Genomic DNA, 18643 nt, shown 5'->3' with positions numbered 1-18643 from the left:
ATAAGCAACAAGTACACTGATGACTCTCTAGGTAATAGGATTTACAAAAATAAAAGATTTGTATTCTGTTTCTTTCCTAATATAGTACCAGTAGTCTGTGATTTTTACTTTTTCTAAGACGAATAATTAGGATGTCCTGAACATTACTGTTATCACACGCTTGCCTTCCTCTCTTCTAAGAAAAATTATCCAAAACTTAGAAATAAGGCAACAAAGATGACAAGGTCCTTTCAACAAATGTCATACAGAGTACCAACTAAGAAGCCTGTCTAGAATCCTATGACCCTTAGGAAAAGGTAACATTGTTTGACTTACTATTTAGTATTGATCCATTGAAATGAGGTAATCTTAAAACATTCAAGGCTTAACTACACTCACTTCAACATTGGAGAATTTCAGGGGACAAACCATATGTAGTAGAAATATGCATCTTATCTAGTCCTCTCACACACCCTATATTCTAGTCAAACCACTTATTTGCTGTATTTCTGTCTCTGAACTTTTGCTCCAATTGGATCTCTTCATAAAATCATCCAAGCCAGGCGCAGTGGCTCACACCTGTAATCCCAATACTTTGGGAGGTCAAGGTGGGCGGATCACAAGGAGATGGAGACCATCCTGGCCAACATGGTGAAACTCCATCTCTACTAAAAATACAAAAATTTGCTGGGTGTGGCAGCAAGTGCCTGTAATCCCAGCTATTTGGGAGGCTGAAGCAGGAGAATCTCTTGAACCCCAGGAGGCGAAAGTTGCAGTGAGCAGAGATCTTTTTTGAGACTCCGTCTCAAAAAAAAAAAAAATCATCCCTGACTATCTCTGCGTAAACCTTATCTTCTCAGGCCTCCTCAGTCAGATGCAGTTCTTTTCTTTCTCTGAAATGCCATAGCCCTCTAGGGATACATTTCTCTCGTGGGACTGCCATGGCTGAGGAAGCCAGAGAGAAGGCAGAGCCCCACGGGCTGCTCAGCTACAGACATCTGATGGGCCCTTGGGGTTTGATTCACACAAACCAAGTGGGTAGGACACCAATGGTATCACTTTATTACGTTTTAATAGGAGGCTACTGCACTTCCTGGAGCACTCCCAGCCCAAGATTATGGAACAAGGAACTACAGTGTAACCAGAAGCCTGAATAGTCAGCACTAAATCTATATGAAGGAGTTGGGTAAGGAGGCAAGGTATTTCGCTCATCATTTACTTAATCAGGGTCTGCTTTTCCAGAAAGCGCAATACTCAGGCCTCCCAGGTACCATGTCTCTTACTTCTTTAAATAAAACTAAATAAACACTAATTCTCAGCATCTACTCTCCCATAATATCTGAACTTATCTTCTCACCAAAGATAAGTAATCTTGTCTTAAACTATGGCTTTTGCTCTTCTTATTACATTTTATATAAAGGATTTCTTTCCCAGAGACCTAGACCCTTTATTGCGGGTCAGGAACCCTTAGGCCTTATCTCTACGCTAGCACAAATCAATTCTTGGCTGGCAAACTTCTTGGGATGAACTCGTAAATTTTTATTTCAGAAGGTGATGCTGGCAGGGCATGGTGGCTCACAGCTATAATATTAATACTGTGGGAGGCCAAGGTGGGTGGATCACTTAAAGCCAGGAATTCCAGACCAGCCTGGGCAACAATGGCGAAACTCATCTCTAATAAAAATACAAAAATTAGCCAAGTGTGGTGGCATACACCTGTGGCCCCAGCAGGAGGTTGAGGTGGGAGGACTGCTTGAGCCTGGAAGGTCGAGGCTGTAGTGAGCCATGACTGTGCTACTGCACTCCAACCTGAGTGAGAGTGAGACCTTGTCATAAACAAACAAACAAACAAAAAACGTGATGCTTCTAGACCTTGGCTTCAAATTCGACAAAAATTCAACTGTGAAGGTCACCACTCCTGTACAAACATTATAACCTGAAAAACCAAATTAATCTTCAGACTGTATCTTGTTGGGCAGAGAATCAGTGCTCCAGGAGTCAGACATTATTGGTGACGTTTCAGCCCTTTGCAAAAGTGTTTATTTACATCCTAGGCCACCTCCCCTCACTGAAACAGAAGAGTCAATTTCTGAGAGCCTGAGAAAAGGAAGAGGTCTTTGAAATCACACAGTCCAACCAGCATATTTTATAGATAAGGAAACCAATCCCAGGTAAATTAAGTGACCTAATTAGGGTCACAAAGGAAGTACACAACAGAGCTGGGAAGAAAACTCTATCTTTCTATACTGCCCCTTAAGGCACGAAAGCTCCCAAACCTTGGCTCCCCACTCCCAGAAAGCTGTCCTGGTATAGAACAACAACATCTTTTCACTCCCATGACGGCGGCTGGTGTGAACAGCTCAACTCCCATGATGCTGGCTGGTGTGAACACTCCCGAAATCCACCATAACTTTTGTGTGGAAAGCATTTAGAACAGCCTCAATTACTGTATTTTATCAAATTTAGGACCCATCTGTATTTGTCACTGTTATCCAAAGAAAAAGAACCAGTAGGGTGTTAGGGTGTGTGTGTAAAGATATTATAAGGATGTGTGGGTGGGTATGTGTGCATGTAATGAAACTGTAAGTAACTGGCTCATGTGACTAGAGACTGAGAAGTCCCAAGATCTGCAATCAGCAAGCTAGGAGAGCTCATGGTTAAGTTCCATGCTAGCAGGCTCAACACCCAAGAAGAACCAATGAAAGCTAGAAAAGGCCAATGTCTCAGCTCAAGGCAGTCACAGTAGGAATTCTCTCTTACTCAGTCTTTTAGTTCTCTTCAAGTCTTTAACTGATTGGATAAGGCTCACCCACATTAGGAAGGGCAATCTACTTTATTAGGTCTATTCATTCAAATGTTAATTGCCTCCACAACATCCTTCCAGATCCAACCAGAATAAACCATAACATCATCGATTTTAAGACACACCATTATTTTACATGACACAAGAAAGAAAAAAATTCTACCAACTAAACAATGACATAGCACAGGTTCTAAGATGCTTCTTGATTTCACGGTTGTTGAAATGTGAAAAAAGACCCCAATCCCGGAGCAAGATGGCTGAATAGGAGCAGCTCCAGCCTCCAGCTCCCAGTGCGAGCGACACAGAGGATGGGTGATTTCTGCATTTTCAACGGAGGTACTGGGTTCATCTCACTGGGGCGTGCCGGACAATTGGTGCTGGTCAGCCGGTGCAGCCCGACCAGCGAGAGCTGAAGCAGGGTGAGCCATTGCCTCACCTGGGAAGCGCAAGGGGGAAGGGAATCCCTTTTCCTAGCCAAGGGAAACTGAGATACACGACACCTGGAAAATCGGGTAACTCCCACACTAATACTGCGCTTTAACAAGGGTCTTAGCAAATGGCACACCAGGAGATTATATCCCACACCTGGCCAGGAGGGTCCCACGCCCATGGAGCCTCCCTCATTGCTAGCATAGCAGTCTGAGATCTAACTGCAAGGCAGCAGCGAGGCTGGGGGAGGGGCACCTGCCATTGCTGAGGCTTAAGTAGGTAAACAAAGCCGCAGGGAAGCTTGAACTTGGTGGAGCCCACCGCGGCTCAAGGGGGCCTGCCTGTCTCTGTAGACTCCATCTCAGGGGACAGGGCACAGCTAAACAAAAAGCAGCAGAAACCTCAGCAGAGGTAAATTACCGTCTGATAGCTTTGAAGAGAGCAGAGGATCTCCCAGCACGGAGACTGAGATCTGAGAACGGACAGACTGCCAGCTCAAGTGGGTCCCTGACCCCTGAGTAGCCTAACTGGGAGACATCCCCCACTAGGTGCAGACCGACACCTCACACCTCACATGGCTGGGTACACCCCTGAGACGAAGCTTACAGAGCAAGAATCAGACAGCAACACTCGCTGTTCAGCAATATTCTATCTTCTGCAGCCTCCGCTGCTGATACCCAGGCAAACAGGGTCAGGAGTGGACCTCAAGCAATCTCCAACAGACCTACAGCTGAGGGTCCAGACTGTTAGAAGGAAAACTAACAAACAGAAAGGACACCCACACCAAAACCCCATCAGTTCGTCACTGTCATCAAAGACCACAGGCAGATAAAACCACAAAGATGGAAAAAAAGCAAGGCAGAAAAGCTGGAAATTCAAAACATCAGAGTGCATCTCCCCCTCCAAAGGAACGCAGCTCATCGCCAGCAACGGATCAAAGCTGGACGGAGAATGACTTTGACGAGTAGAGAGAAGAAGGCTTCAGTCGATCAAACTTCTCAGGGCTAAAGGAGGAACTACGTAACCAGCACAAAGAAACTAAAAATCTTGAAAAAAGAATGGAAGAATGGATAACTAGAATAATCAATGCAGAGAAGGCCATAAACAAACTGACAGAGATAAAAACCATGACACGAGAAATATGTGACAAATGCACAAGCTTCAGTAACCAACTTGATCCACTGGAAGAGCATCAATGATTTAGATCAAATGAACGAAACGAAGCGAGAAGAGAAGTCTAGAGAAAAAAGAGGAAAAAGAAATGAACAAAGCCTCCAAGAAATATGGGATAATGTGAAAAGACCAAATCTACATCTGATCGGTGTGCCTGAAAGTGAGGGGGAAAATGGAACCAACTTGGAAAACACTCTGCAGGATATCATCCAGGAGAACTTCCCCAACCTAGTAAGGCAGGCCAACATTCAAATTCAGGAAATACAGAGAACGCCACAAAGATACTCCTCGAGAAGAGCAACTCCAAGACTCATAAATGTCAGATTCACCAAAGTTGAAATGAAGGAAAAAACGTTAAGGGCAGCCAGAGAGAAAGGTCGAGTTACCCACAAAGGGAAGCCCATCAGACTAACAGCAGATCTCTCAGCAGAAACTCTCCAAGCCAGAAGAGAGTGGGGGCCAATATTCAACATTTTTAAAGAAAAGAATTTTCAACCCAGAATTTCATATCCAGCCAAACTAAGTTTCATAAGTGAAGGAGAAATAAAATACTTTATAGACAAGCAAATGCTTAGAGATTTTGTCACCACCAGGCCTGCCCTACAAGAGCTCCTGAAGGAAGCCCTAAACATGGAAAGGAACAACTGATACCAGCCATTGCAAAAACATGTCAAAATGTAAAGACCATCTATGCTAGGAAAAAACTGCATCAACTAACGAGAAAAATAACCAGCTAATATCACAATGACAGGATCAAGTTCACACATAACAATATTAACCCAGCACTTTGGGAGGCCAAGGCAGGCAGATCACGAGGTTAGGAGATCAAGACCATCCTGGCTAACACGGTGAAACCCCGTCTCTACTAAAAATGCAAAAAATTAGCCGGGCGTGGTGGCAGGCGCCTGTAGTCCCAGCTACTTGGGAGGCTGAGGCAGGAGAATGGTGGGAACCCGGGAGGCAGAGCTTGCAGTGAGCCGAGATCGCGCCACTGCACTCCAGACTGGGCGACTGAGCAAGACTCTGTCTCAAAAAAAAAAAAAAAAAACAGACTCAGACTGGCAAATTGGATAGAGTCAAGACCCATCAGTTTGCTGTATTCAGGAGACCCATCTCACGTGCAGAAACACGCATGGGCTCAAAATAAAGGGATGGAGGAAGATCTACCAAGCAAATGGAGAACAAAAAAAAGCAGGGGTTGCAATCCTAGTTTCTGATAAAACAGACTTTAAACCATCAAAGATCAAAAGAGACAAAGAAGGCCATTACATAATGGTAAAGGGGTCAATTCAACAGGAAGAGCTAACTATCCTAAATATATATGCACCCAATACAGGAGCACCCAGATTCATAAAGCAAGTCCTTAGAGACTTACAAAGAGACTTAGACTCCCACACAATAATAATGGGAGACTTCAACACCCCACTGTCAACATTAGACAGATCAACGAGACAGAAAGTTAACAAGGATATCCAGGAATTGAACTCAACTCTGCACCAAGCGGACCTAATAGACATCTGCAGAACTCTCCACCCCAAATCAACAGAATATACATTCTTCTCAGCACCACATCACACTTATTCCAAAATTGACCACATAATTGGAAGTAAAGTACTCCTCAGCAAATGTAAAAGGACAGAAATTATAACAAACTGTCTCTCAGACCACAGTGTAATCAAACTAGAACTCAGGACTAAGAAACTCAATCAAAACTGCTCAACTACATGGAAACTGAACAACCTGGGTACATAATGAAATGAAGGCAGAAATAAAGATGTTCTTTGAAACCAATGAGAACAAAGACACAACATACCAGAATCTCTGGGACACATTCAAAGCAGTGTGCAGAGGGAAATTTATAGCACTACATGTCCATAAGAGAAAGCAGGAAAGATCTAAAATTGACACCCTCACATCACAATTAAAAGAACTAGAGAAGCAAGAGCAAACACATTCAAAAGCTAGCAGAAGGCAAGAAATAACTAAGATCAGAGCAGAACTGAAGGAGATAGAGACACAAAAAACCCTCCAAAAAAATCAATGAATCCAGGAGCTGGTTCTTTGAAAAGATCAACAAAATTGATAGACCACTAGCAAGACTAATAAAGAAGAAAAGAGAGAAGAATCAAATAGACGCAATAAAAAATGATAAAGGAGATATCACCACCAACCCCACAGAAATACAAACTACCATCAGAGAATACTATAAACACCTCTACGCAAATAAAAAACCTAGAAGAAATGGATAATTTCCTGGACACTTACACTCTCCCAAGACTAAACCAGGAAGAAGTTGAATCCCTGAATAGACCAATAGCTGGCTCTGAAATTGAGGCAATAATTAATAGCCTACCAACCAAAAAAAGTCCAGGACCAGACAGATTTACAGTCAAATTCTACCAGAGGTACAAGGAGGAGCTGGTACCATTCCTTCTGAAACTATTCCAATACCAAAACCTGGCAGAGACACAACAAAAAAAGAGAATTTTAAACCAATATCCCTAATGAACATCGATGCAAAAATCCTCAATAAAATACTGCCAAACCGAATCCAGCAGCACATCAAACTGCTTATCCACCATGATCAAGTGGGCTTCATCCCTGGGATGCAAGGCTGGTTCAACATTCGCAAATCAATAAACGTAACCCAGCATATAAACAGAACCAAACACAAAAACCACATGATTATCTCAACAGATGCAGAAAAGGCCTTTGACAAAATTCAACAGCCCTTCATGCTAAAAACGCTCAATAAATTCGGTATTGATGGAACGTATCTCAAAATAATAAGAGCTATTTATGACAAACCCACAGCCAATATCATACTGAATGGGCAAAAACTGGAAGCATTCCCTTTGAAAACTGGCACAAGACAGGGATGCTCTCTCTCACCGCTCCTATTCAACATAGTGTTGAAAGTTCTGGCTAAGGCAATCAGGCAAGAGAAAGAAATAAAGGGTATTCAGTTAGGAAAAGAAGAAGCCAAATTGTCCCTGTTTGCAGATGACATGATTGTATATTTAGAAAACCCTATCATCTCAGCCCTAAATCTCCTTAAAATGATAAGCAACTTCAGCAAAGTCTCAGGATACACAATTAATGTGCAAAAATCACAAGCATTCTTATACACCAGTAACAGACAACCAGAGAGCCAAATCAGGAATGAACTTCCATTCACAATTGCTTCAAAGAGAATAAAATACCTAGGAATCCAACTTACAAGGGATGTAAAGGACCTCTTCAAGGAGAACTACAAACCATTGCTCAGTGAAACAAAAGAGGACACAAACAAATGGAAGAACATACCATGCTCATGGATAGGAAGAATCAATATCATCAAAATGGCCATACTGCCCAAGGTAATTTACAGATTCAATGCCATCCCCATCAAGCTACCAATGACTTTCTTTTTTTTTTTTTTTTAGACGGAGTCTGGCTGTGTCGCCCAGGCTGGAGCACAGTGGCACAATCTCGGCTCACTGCAAGCTCCGCCTCCCGGGTTCACGCCATTCTCCCGCCTCAGCCTCCGAGTAGCTGGGACTACAGGCGCCCGCCACCACGCCCGGCTAATTTTTTGTATTTTTAGTAGAGACGGGGTTTCACCATGTTAGCCAAGATGGTCTCGATCTCCTGACCTCGTGATCCGCCCGCCTCGGCCTCCCAAAGTGCTGGGATTACAGGCTTGAGCCACCGCGCCCAGCCAACTACCAATGACTTTCTTCACAGAATTTGAAAAAACTGCTTTAAAGTTCATATGGAACCAAAAAAGAGCCCACATTGCCAAGACAATCCTAAGCCAAAAGAACAAAGCTGGAGGCATCACGCTACCTGACTTCAAACTATAACTACAAGGCTACAGTAACCAAAACAGCATGGCACTGGTACCAAAACAAAGATATAGACCAATGGAACAGAATAGAGCCCTCAGAAATAATACCACACATCTACAGCCATCTGATCTTTCACAAACCTGACAAAAACAAGAAATGGGGAAAGGATTCCCTATTTAATAAATGGTGCTGGGAAAATTGGCTAGCCATAAGCAGAAAGCTGAAACTGGATCCTTTCCTTACTCCTTACACAAAAATTAATTCAAGATGGATTAGAGACTTAAATGTTAGACATAATACCATAAAAACCCTAGAAGAAAACCTAGGTAATACTATTCAGGACATAGGCATGGGTAAGGACTTCATGTCTAAAACACCAAAAGCAATGGCAACAAAAGCCAAAATTGACAAATGGGATCTAATTAAACTAAAGAGCTTCTGCACAGCAAAAGAAACTACCATCAGAGTGAACAGGCAACCTACAGAATGGGAGAAAATTTTTGCAATCTACTCATCTGACAAAGGGCTAATATCCAGAACCTACAAAGAACTCAAACAAATTTACAAGAAAAAAACAACCCCATCAAAAAGTGGGCAAAGGATATGAACAGACACTTGTCAAAAGAAGACATTCATACAGCCAACAGGCACATGAAAAAATGTTCGTCATCACTGGCCATCAGAGAAATGCAAATCAAAACCACAATGAGATACCATCTCACACCAGTTAGAATGGTCATCATTAAAAACTCAGGAAACAATAGGTGCTGGAGAGGATGTGGAGAAATAGGAACACTTTTACACTGTTCGTGGGATTATAAACTAGTTCAACCATTGTGGAAAACAGTATGGCGATTCCTCAAGGATCTAGAACTAGAAATACCATATGACCCAGTCATTGCATTACTGGGTATATACCCAAAGGATTATAAATCATGCTGCTATAAAGACACATGTAGGCCAGGCGCGGTGGCTCAAGCCTGTAATCCCAGCACTTTGGGAGGCCGAGACGGGTGGATCACGAGGTCAGGAGATCGAGACCATCCTGGCTAACACGGTGAAACCCCGTCTCTACTAAAAATACAAAAAACTAGCCGGGCGAGGTGGCGGGCGCCTGTAGTCCCAGCTACTCCGGAGGCTGAGGCGGGAGAATGGCGTGAACCCGGGAGGCGGAGCTTGCAGTGAGCTGAGATCCGGCCACTGCACTCCAGCCTGGGTGACAGAGCAAGACTCTGTCTCAAAAAAAAAAAAAAAAAAAAGACACATGTACACGTATGTTTATTGCGGCACTATTCACAATAGCAAAGACTTGGAATCAACCCAAATGTCCATCAGTGACAGACTGGATTAAGAAAATGTGGCACATATACACCATGGAATACGATGCAGCCATAAAAAAGGATGAGTTCGTGTCCTTTGTAGGGACACGGGTGCAGGTGGAAACCATCATTCTCAGAAAACTTTCGCAAGAACATTAAACCAAACACTGCATGTTCTCACTCATAGGTGGGACTTGAACAATGAGATCACCTGGACATGGGAAGGGGAACATCACACACCGGGGCCTATTATGGGGAGGGGGGAGGGGGGAGGGATGGCATTTGGAGTTATAACTGATGTAAATGATGAGTTTTTTACATGGGTGCTGACGAGTTTATAGGTGCAGCACACCAACATGGCACATGTATACATATGTAACAAACCTGCACGTTGTGCACATATACCCTAGAACTTAAAGTACAATAATAAAAAAAAGCAATGTGAAAAAAGTGTCCTAAAATTGAAAAAAATGTACGAAACTAGTTTTATCTTACAAGAATTTGAAAAATGTTGAAGAGCAGCTCTCAACCCCACCCAAAGCATAGCTGCAGTAAATTCTGAAAGCAGCTTGAAGGCTGGATTCCGTGGTTCACTCCTGTAATCCCAGCACTTTAGGAGACTGAGGCAGGAGAATTGCTTGAGGCTGGGAGTTCAAAACCAGCCCAGTCAACATAGTGAGACCCTGTCTCTACAAAAAATTTTAAAAATTAGCTGGGCAAGGTGATACACCTGAGACAGGACTGCCTGAGCCTAGAGTTTGAGACTACAGTAAGCTATGATCACGCCACTGCACTTCAGCCTGGGTGACAGAGTGAGATGTTGTCTCAAAAAAAAAAAAAAAAAGGTAGCTGGTAAATTATAATAGCAACTGAAACATTACCTTCCTTATAACAGGTTCTGTATTTATCTAGGAGAGGTTATAATTATACAAGGGATGTTCAATATATGGCAATTTTATTCTGTCCTTTGTAACTACACAAACTGTGACCAAGAAACACTTTTCTTATAAGCACAAATTCTTGCAGTTTCAAAAGGCACATTAAGAGACTAGAGAAATCTCATTCATAATAGACAAAATTTAAATGCAGTGTGATGGAGAGAGTTCAGATTAGCACCAGGACATACTGCTCTTTCATAATGTCCACTGCTGGGAAACTGGGATACAGCCCAGGAATGATGAATTGTAGAGAAAACAGGCATGGATGAAAAAGAGACCATTAATCCAGTTTCTATTTTAAATTAATCTGCAGTTATCTCAGAAATGATCAGTCAAGGTAACTAAAGGGCAGATGAAAACTGTTGGTCTGAACTACTCCCTTCTCCCTTAGATGACCACTAGACTATCTTCCTATCCAATCTCCACCCTCTTTTATGCCATCTTCTATTAGAGATGCAATGTGGTATCACCCAAATTCCCTGCTTGGAAGGATTACACATGAAACTTCAATGAGCAGGGGAGAGTTTTAGCTCATATTAGCTATCATTGCCAGGGATGGGGTAGGGGGTTAAAAAAGAGTATTTAAATACCAATTTCATATACTTTGTATTATCCTGGATTGTTTCACTACAGAAAGTATACTTGACATTTAATTTTTGGCAATCCAGCATCTACCTAGTACTTTTCCACTGATGAAAACTCCCTTCTCCACACTCCATCCATGGGGTTTGGGTGGGTGTGACCAGCTCCAGGGTAGGTATGTGATTTAGGCCTCAATGAAGCTTCACATCCCCTATCCTCAATGATATCCAGAATGGGCAAGTGGCCCAACTGGAGACAATTCTGGGACTTTTGCTGGGACTGGGCAAAGGCATAAAGAAATGAGGACTATTTCTTTTCTCTCTGGTCTTAAGAAAGTTAGCCTGCAGCTGCCTGCAGCAGTTTACCATCACATAGGACCTAAACATGATTCACACACAAAGGGAATGGGACTGGAAGGATTTGAGGGACAGAAGGAGAAGGAAGAAAATCTGGATGACATTGTTTGAACCCCCTGATCAGCCCACATCATTCCTGAAGGTAAGATACCCCCTAGACTTTTCCATTAAATGAACCACTAAACATCCCTTTTTACTTTAAGCCTGCATGAACTGGGTCTTTCTGCAAACACAAAAGCTCTAAACTATCACATGATCATCTCACAAAACGTACAAAAAGCACTTGACAAAAATCTAACACCCTTTCATAATAAAAATACCTAAGAAACTTAGAAGAGAACTTCAACCTGATAAAGACATCTACAAAAAACCCATAGTTAATGTGTATAAGGTGAAAAACAGGATGCTTCCCCTCAAAGATTGGAAACAAGACAAGGATGTTTGTTTTTACCACTTTTAGTCAACATTGTACTAAAGCTTTTAGCCAGGGCAATCAGTCAATAAGTGAAATAAAAGACATCTAGATTGGAAAGGAAGAAGCAAACCCAGCTCTAATCACAGACGGGCTCTTACATATTTAAACAAAAACAAAACGCAAGGAAGCCAGTAAAAAAATATATATATTAGAATAAATAAGTTCAGCAAGGAGATAGGATATAAGACTAACATACAATTAAAATTGTATCTCTGTACAGTTGCAATGAATAATCTGAAAATGAAAGTTAGAAAACAAATCCATTTACAATAACATCAAAAAGAATAAACTACTTAAGAAAAAATCTTATTTTATTTTCGTTTACTTTGAGACAGAGTTTCACTCTTATTGCCTAGGCTGGAGTACAATGGCGTGACCTGGGCTCACTGCCACCTCCGCCTCCCGAGTTCAAGCGATTCTCCTGCCTTAGCCTTCCGAGTAGCTGGGATTGCAGGCGCCCACCACCACACTCGGCTAATTTTTGTATTTTTAGTAGAGACGGGCTTTCATCATATTGGCCAGGCTGGTCTCAAACTCCTGACCTCAGGTGATCCACCCACCTTGGCCTCCCAAAGTGCTAGGATTACAGGTGTGAGGACCACACCTGACCAACAATAAATTTTTTAAAATAAGTGTAAAACACTGAAAACTACAAAACATTGTTCAAAGAAATTAAAGATTTAAAAATCACTATTCCAAAACTGCTGCCAGCTTATTCTTTTCTCACATAGTGCAGTGCCTTTCTATACTTAATGGACAAACAACTGTGTAAAATTTACTCTTAAAAAATCTTAGCCAAAAGGCTTTTCGGTTCAATTAATGTTGAACAATACACGTTTTCAATGAGTATAATTTTCTTCAAAAAATGCATTTATATTTGGATTTAAACTGGCATACCTCATGTTAACTTTACACTAAAATTTCTTTTTTTTAATTTCCCAACAGCAACCACCGTTTTTAAGTCAAAATTTCTAAATGGAGATGTTCCTATTCCCTTAAAGATCCAAACCAAAAGTAATTACTTATGAGTCATACCCACTTCTGACTAGAAAGTACTGTAGCTTCGCTTCATTTTTCTGGCAGCAGCCTTGTGACAAGTGCCTCATCCAAACACATCACTACGAAAAACTGCACTCCATTAAATAGACACTTAAAAGTTTTAAGAATTACATAAAATTCATTATTTGGCGAACAATTCTGAGTTTGATAAATGCATAGTCCTTTAATAACCACCGCAATAATCAAGATACAGAAAATTCCACTCTACCAAAATTGTCCCCAAAATTCCCTTGTATTACTCCTTTGTGATCAAGCCTTCCTCTCTCCCTTTACCCTTGGCCAACCACTGTTGCGCTTTCATTTTAAGTTCAAAATATTTCGCAATTTTCTTGGAGACCTTCTCTTTGACCCACAGGCTACTTTGAAGTGTACTGTTTAATTTACTAATATTTCAGAGGATTCTCTACATCTGTTATTAATTTGTAGTTTACTTCTATTAAAGACACAGAACATTCTTTTGACAAGTTTTGGCAAGGTTTACTATTATAGCTCAGAATATGGTCTATCTTGGTGAATGTTCCATGTGCATGTGAAAAAAATGCAATATTCTACTGTTGTATTTTGTTCAGTTTTTTCTTGTAATAATTACAATGGGCTTATTACATCTTGGCCCAATAATGACTCTTTAATAAACAACTAGTAGAATGCCTACTAGTTAGCCTCATGCTAGAGTATATCATTCTGCCTTTAAGTCTACCACAGTTCTTCAGAACTTTTGCCTTAAAAATTAAGGTGTTCTGGGAAAGCAGTTCATAATCTTACTGTTTAACAGGAAAAACAATTAAAAAATTAACATATTGTGAATTTTAAAAATCCTTAAGAGGGGGTTGGGGGAGGGAGAGGATCAGGAAAAATTAATGATGGGCTTAATAACTAGGTGATGGGATGATCTGTACAGCAAACAACCATGGCACACATTTACCTATGTAACAAACCTGCACATGTACCCCTCAACTTAAAGTTGAAGATTAAAAAAAAAAAAAAAAAAAAATCCGTAAGAACTACTGTTGTGTAGAAATGCAGAAAAAAAAAAAAAATGAAAAGGGACTATTTAAACTATTTCTAGAAAAGTTAGCCAAGAGTAAAGAAAAAAAGTGAAGGAAAGGTGCTTTTTCATTAACAATAAGAGGAAAAATTAGTGACCATAATAAAGGGAGAACAGAATGGGAGAAAGAAAAGGTTAAGTCCCTTAACTTCTTTCAGCTTTAGTTTCCTTTCCTACAAAATTTCAGCTGGAGTTTAGATGATGCCTAGAAATCTCTCTCAGCTTTCAAAACCTATCCTAATACATATCCTAATACAAAGTAACAGAAAACTCCCATCTTTCCCAGAATCTGATTCAAGAGATAGTAACTGCCAGGTACGGTGGTTTATGGGGCAGAAGGATCAGTTGAGGCCAGGAGTTCAAGACCAGCTTGGGCAACACAGCCAAGACCCTGTTTCCAAACAAACTTTTTAAAATAAAAACAGAGAAAGTAACTAATTCCAAGAAAAAAAGTGAAATTAAATGTCTTGATAGGACTGACAATCTGAAATGTTGAGTCAAGACAACTTATTCATTATAAATTATGGTTTCTATGTTCATAACCCATGTATATTATGATATCATATATTACGTACGCTATATAGAGATGTTAATAGTGAAATAATCTACCACTTTAAACTGAAGCAAAGCAGAGCTATTCATTTACTACCCCTGACCTCCATAGCCTTGGTGTTTTCTAATGTCCAACCTGAGCGCTCAGCCATACCTCATCCCATTAGAGCCCTCCCCAACCTCAGCTTCTCTAGGGGAGTTCCAGACAGGGATGTGGACAGCAAAGCCTTGGGTTCCTCTGCCAGGTCAGTCAGTAAGAGTTCTGCTGTAGCTGGGCAGGATGGAAGAAAGAAGAAACACTCCTCATTGTAACAGTTAACCAAGCATTAGCTAAATTATAGGCTTCTTAATTTACCATTAGTTAATTCACAAAGCATTTTCTGAGCAGTTATAATTTGTCAGGTTTGGAGATTTAGAGAAAAGATCCCAGCCTCAAGGAGCAACAGACTAGTGGAGAGCCTACCATGTAGATGGTGAGAAGACTAACTATAATTACAATACATTATATCAAATTATCTTTAAAACCTTCTGCTAGAAGATGTAGGTCACCCCTCCTGTGTGCTTTGAGCTACCAAACTAAATATTTATTTGTCCTGCACAGTGCTTCTCATATGTCTTACCAGCACCTTAACTCAAGACAATGGAGTGAGGAAACCATGATTTAAGTTCAGACTCATAACATACAGGTATGTCATCTTGAGGACACTACTTAATTCCTCTGGGCATTATTTCTCTTATATCTATCTATCTATCTATCTATCTATCTATCTATCTACCTACCTACCTATCTATCTCATCCTATCCTATCCTATCTACCTGAGACAGTCTTACACTATTTGCCACAGTCTTGCTCTGTCACCCATCTATCCACCTGAGACAGAGTCTCACTCTATCTATCTATCTATCTATCCATCCATCCATCCATCCATCCATCCATCCATCTATCTGCAACAGAGTCTCGTTCTGTTGCCTAGGCTGGAATACAGGTGTGATCTTGGCTCACTGCAACCTCTTAGCTCACTGCAACCTCCACCTTCTGGGTTCAAACAATTCTGCTGCCTCAGCCTCCCAAGTAGCTGGGATTACAGGTGTGTGCCACCACGCCCAGCTAATTTTTGTATTTTTAGTAGAGACTGGGCTTCACCATGTTGGCCAGGCTGGTCTCAAACTCCTGGCCTCAAGCGATCTGCCCACCTCAGCTTCCCAAAGTGTTGGCATTACAGGTGTGAGCCACCATGCCTGGTCTACAATGGACTTTTAATTAAGAATATATAGCTGGGCGAGGTGGCTCAGGCCTGGGATTACAGCACTTTGGGAGGCCAAGAAGGGTGGATCACGAGGTCAGGAGTTCAAGACCAGCCTGGCCAACATAGTGAAACCTCGTCTCTACTAAAAATAAAAAAAAAATAAAAAATAAAAAAATTAGCCAGACATGGTGGCAGGCACCTGTAATCCCAGCTACTTGGGAGGCTGAGAGAGAGAACTGCTTGAACCCGGGAGGCGAAGGTTGCAGTGAGCCGAGATTGCACCACTGCACTCCAACCTGGGTGACAGAGCGAAACTCTGTCTCGAAATAAATAAATAAATAAATAAGAATATATAAAGAGTTCTCACAACTCAGTAATAAAAACAATTAACTGTTAAAAATGGGTTAAAGATTTGAACAGACACTTCACAATGGAAGAGACAGCAACGGCCAATACTTATATGAAAAAGAATCCACGAGGAACCACAACTTGCAAATAGAAGGCTGAATACACAGAGACTAAATTCTCTGGGCATCATTAATCAAAACAGTGATCTAATTAACCTACCCTTAAAGTGAACTATGAACCTGCCTGGTACACAGTGGAGCATGTCTGCAGAGTGTCTGACACTAATGGGCACGACCCAGAAACTGCTAACATTAAGCTAAATATCCACTGCATATTCTTAACAAACCTAGGTACGGCTATTATTATTGCTGTCATTTTAAAACTGAGATTCAGGAAGATTAAGCAACTTGCTCAAGGTATTAGTACTACTAAGTAGTGGAGCAAAGGTTCAAACTCAGGGCTCTCTGACTCCAACCTTTTACACTTAAGCATTGGTGCAATGCTGGCTTGTGACTTTATCACTAAAACCATAAATTACACAGTAAAGAGTTGAGCATTGAATATCCAGGTGAAAAAAAAAAAAAGTTGTACCCTTACCTCATATCGTACACAAAAATCAATGCGAAATGGATGAGAATTAAATGTAAGAGCTAAAAACTATTTTTAAAACCTTAAGAGTAAATCTTCATGACCTTGGGTTTGACAATGGTTTCCTAAGACAATGTAACACCAAAAACAAACAATAAAAGAAAAAACTGATAAATTAGACTACATCAAAATTTAAAACTTTTGTGTTGCACATGATACCAGGAAGAAAATAAAAACGACAACCCACAGAAAAGAAAATACAGTTGATCCTTGAATACCATGGGTTTGAATTTCAAGGGTGCACATGCGGATTTTCTTCCACTTCTGCTACCCTGAGATAGCAAAACCAACCCCTCCTCTTCCTCTTCCTCTGCCTCCTCAATGTGAAGACAGCAAGAATGAAGACCTTTACGATGATCCACTTCCATTTTATGAATAGTAAATGTATTTTCTCTTCCTTATCATTTTCTTCATAACCCTTTCTTTGGCTTACTTTATTGTAGGAATGCAGTATACAATACATATGACATATAACGTGTTAATTGTTAAAGTTATTCATAAGGCTTTTCGTCATAAGGCTTTTGGTTATTCGCAGGCTACTGGTTAAGATTTTGGGGGAGTTGAAAGTTACATGCAGATTTTTTGACTGCGGGGGGTTACCCCCAACTCCTGCATTGTTCATGGGTCAACTGTATTTGCAAATCATCTATCTAACAAGGAACTTATATCCAGAATAAGTTGGCCAGGTGCAGTGGCTCACATCTGTAATCCTAGCACTTTGGGAGGCTGAGGCAGGCGGATCATCTGAGGTCAGGAGTTCAAGACCAGCCTGGCCAACATGGTGGAACTCCGTCTCTACTAAAAATTCAAAAATTAGCCGGGCATGGTGGTGGGCACCTGTAATCCCAGCTACTTGGGAGGCTGAGGCAGGAGACTCGCTTAAACTCAGGAGGCGGAGGTTGCAGTGAGCAGAGATCACACCACTGCATTCCAGCCTGGGTGACAGAGTAAGACTCTGTCTCCAAAAAAAAAAAAAAAAAAGCTCTTACAACTTTACAACTCTATAATGAAAAAATAACCCAAACAATGGGCAAAAAATGCAGATATTTTTCCAAACTAGATACACAAATGGATAATCAGCATATAAAAAGATAATCAATATCAAGTCAGAGAAATATAAATCAAAACCATGAGACACCATTTCACATCCACTAGGATAGCTATACTAAGACGATAATGAGGTTGATGAGAATGTGAAGACGGAAACTTCTTTGATTACTGATGAGAATGTAAAATGGTGTAGTCACTATGGAAAACTATTTGGTAGTCTCCCATATTATTAAATAGTTATGACTGCAGCAATTCCACTCCTAGGTATTATAGATATCCAAGAGAAATGAAATCATGTCTATACAAAAACTTGTACATGACTGTTCACAGCAGTGTTATTTCATAATAATTAAGAAAAACAAAAACAAAAAGAACAGCCCAATCCAAATGTTCTTCAACTGAGAATTCATAACTAAAACATGGTATACACATACAATGAAATAGTATTTGGTAATAAAAGGGAATGAAGTTCTGATACATGCTATTGAAAAAAATATTATGCTATATGAAAAGAAGCTAGCCACAAAAGACCACATATTATATAATTCCAATTATATAAACTGCCTAGAAGAGGCAAATCTGTGCAGACAGATTCGTGATTGCCAACAGCGAAGGGCAGGTGTAGGAGTGACTGCTAATGGGTACGGGTTTCTTTCTGGGATAATGAAAATGTTCTAAAATTGATCACGGTAATAGTTACACTTTTTATATATACTAAAATCATTGACTTGTACATTTTAAATGGATGAATTTTATGGTTTATGAATTAACTCCATAAAGACGTTAAAATGTTAACAACAAAAAGGGTTG

General features: G+C 40.7%; 1 protein-coding gene across 2 annotated transcripts in view; it reads right to left on the bottom strand.

Annotated features, from left to right (window-relative positions):
* The window catches only part of PLEKHA8 (pleckstrin homology domain containing A8), a 69765-nt gene that overhangs the window by 46409 nt on the left and 4713 nt on the right, over positions 1 to 18643 (bottom strand). The window lies entirely within an intron of this gene.

The sequence above is a fragment of the Trachypithecus francoisi genome, unplaced genomic scaffold, assembly GCF_009764315.1.
Source record: "Trachypithecus francoisi isolate TF-2019V2 unplaced genomic scaffold, Tfra_2.0 Lachesis_group4, whole genome shotgun sequence".
Taxonomy (NCBI): domain Eukaryota; kingdom Metazoa; phylum Chordata; class Mammalia; order Primates; family Cercopithecidae; genus Trachypithecus; species Trachypithecus francoisi.
The sequence above is the reverse complement of the archived record's forward strand: the minus strand, read 5'-3'. Positions and strand labels throughout refer to the sequence as shown.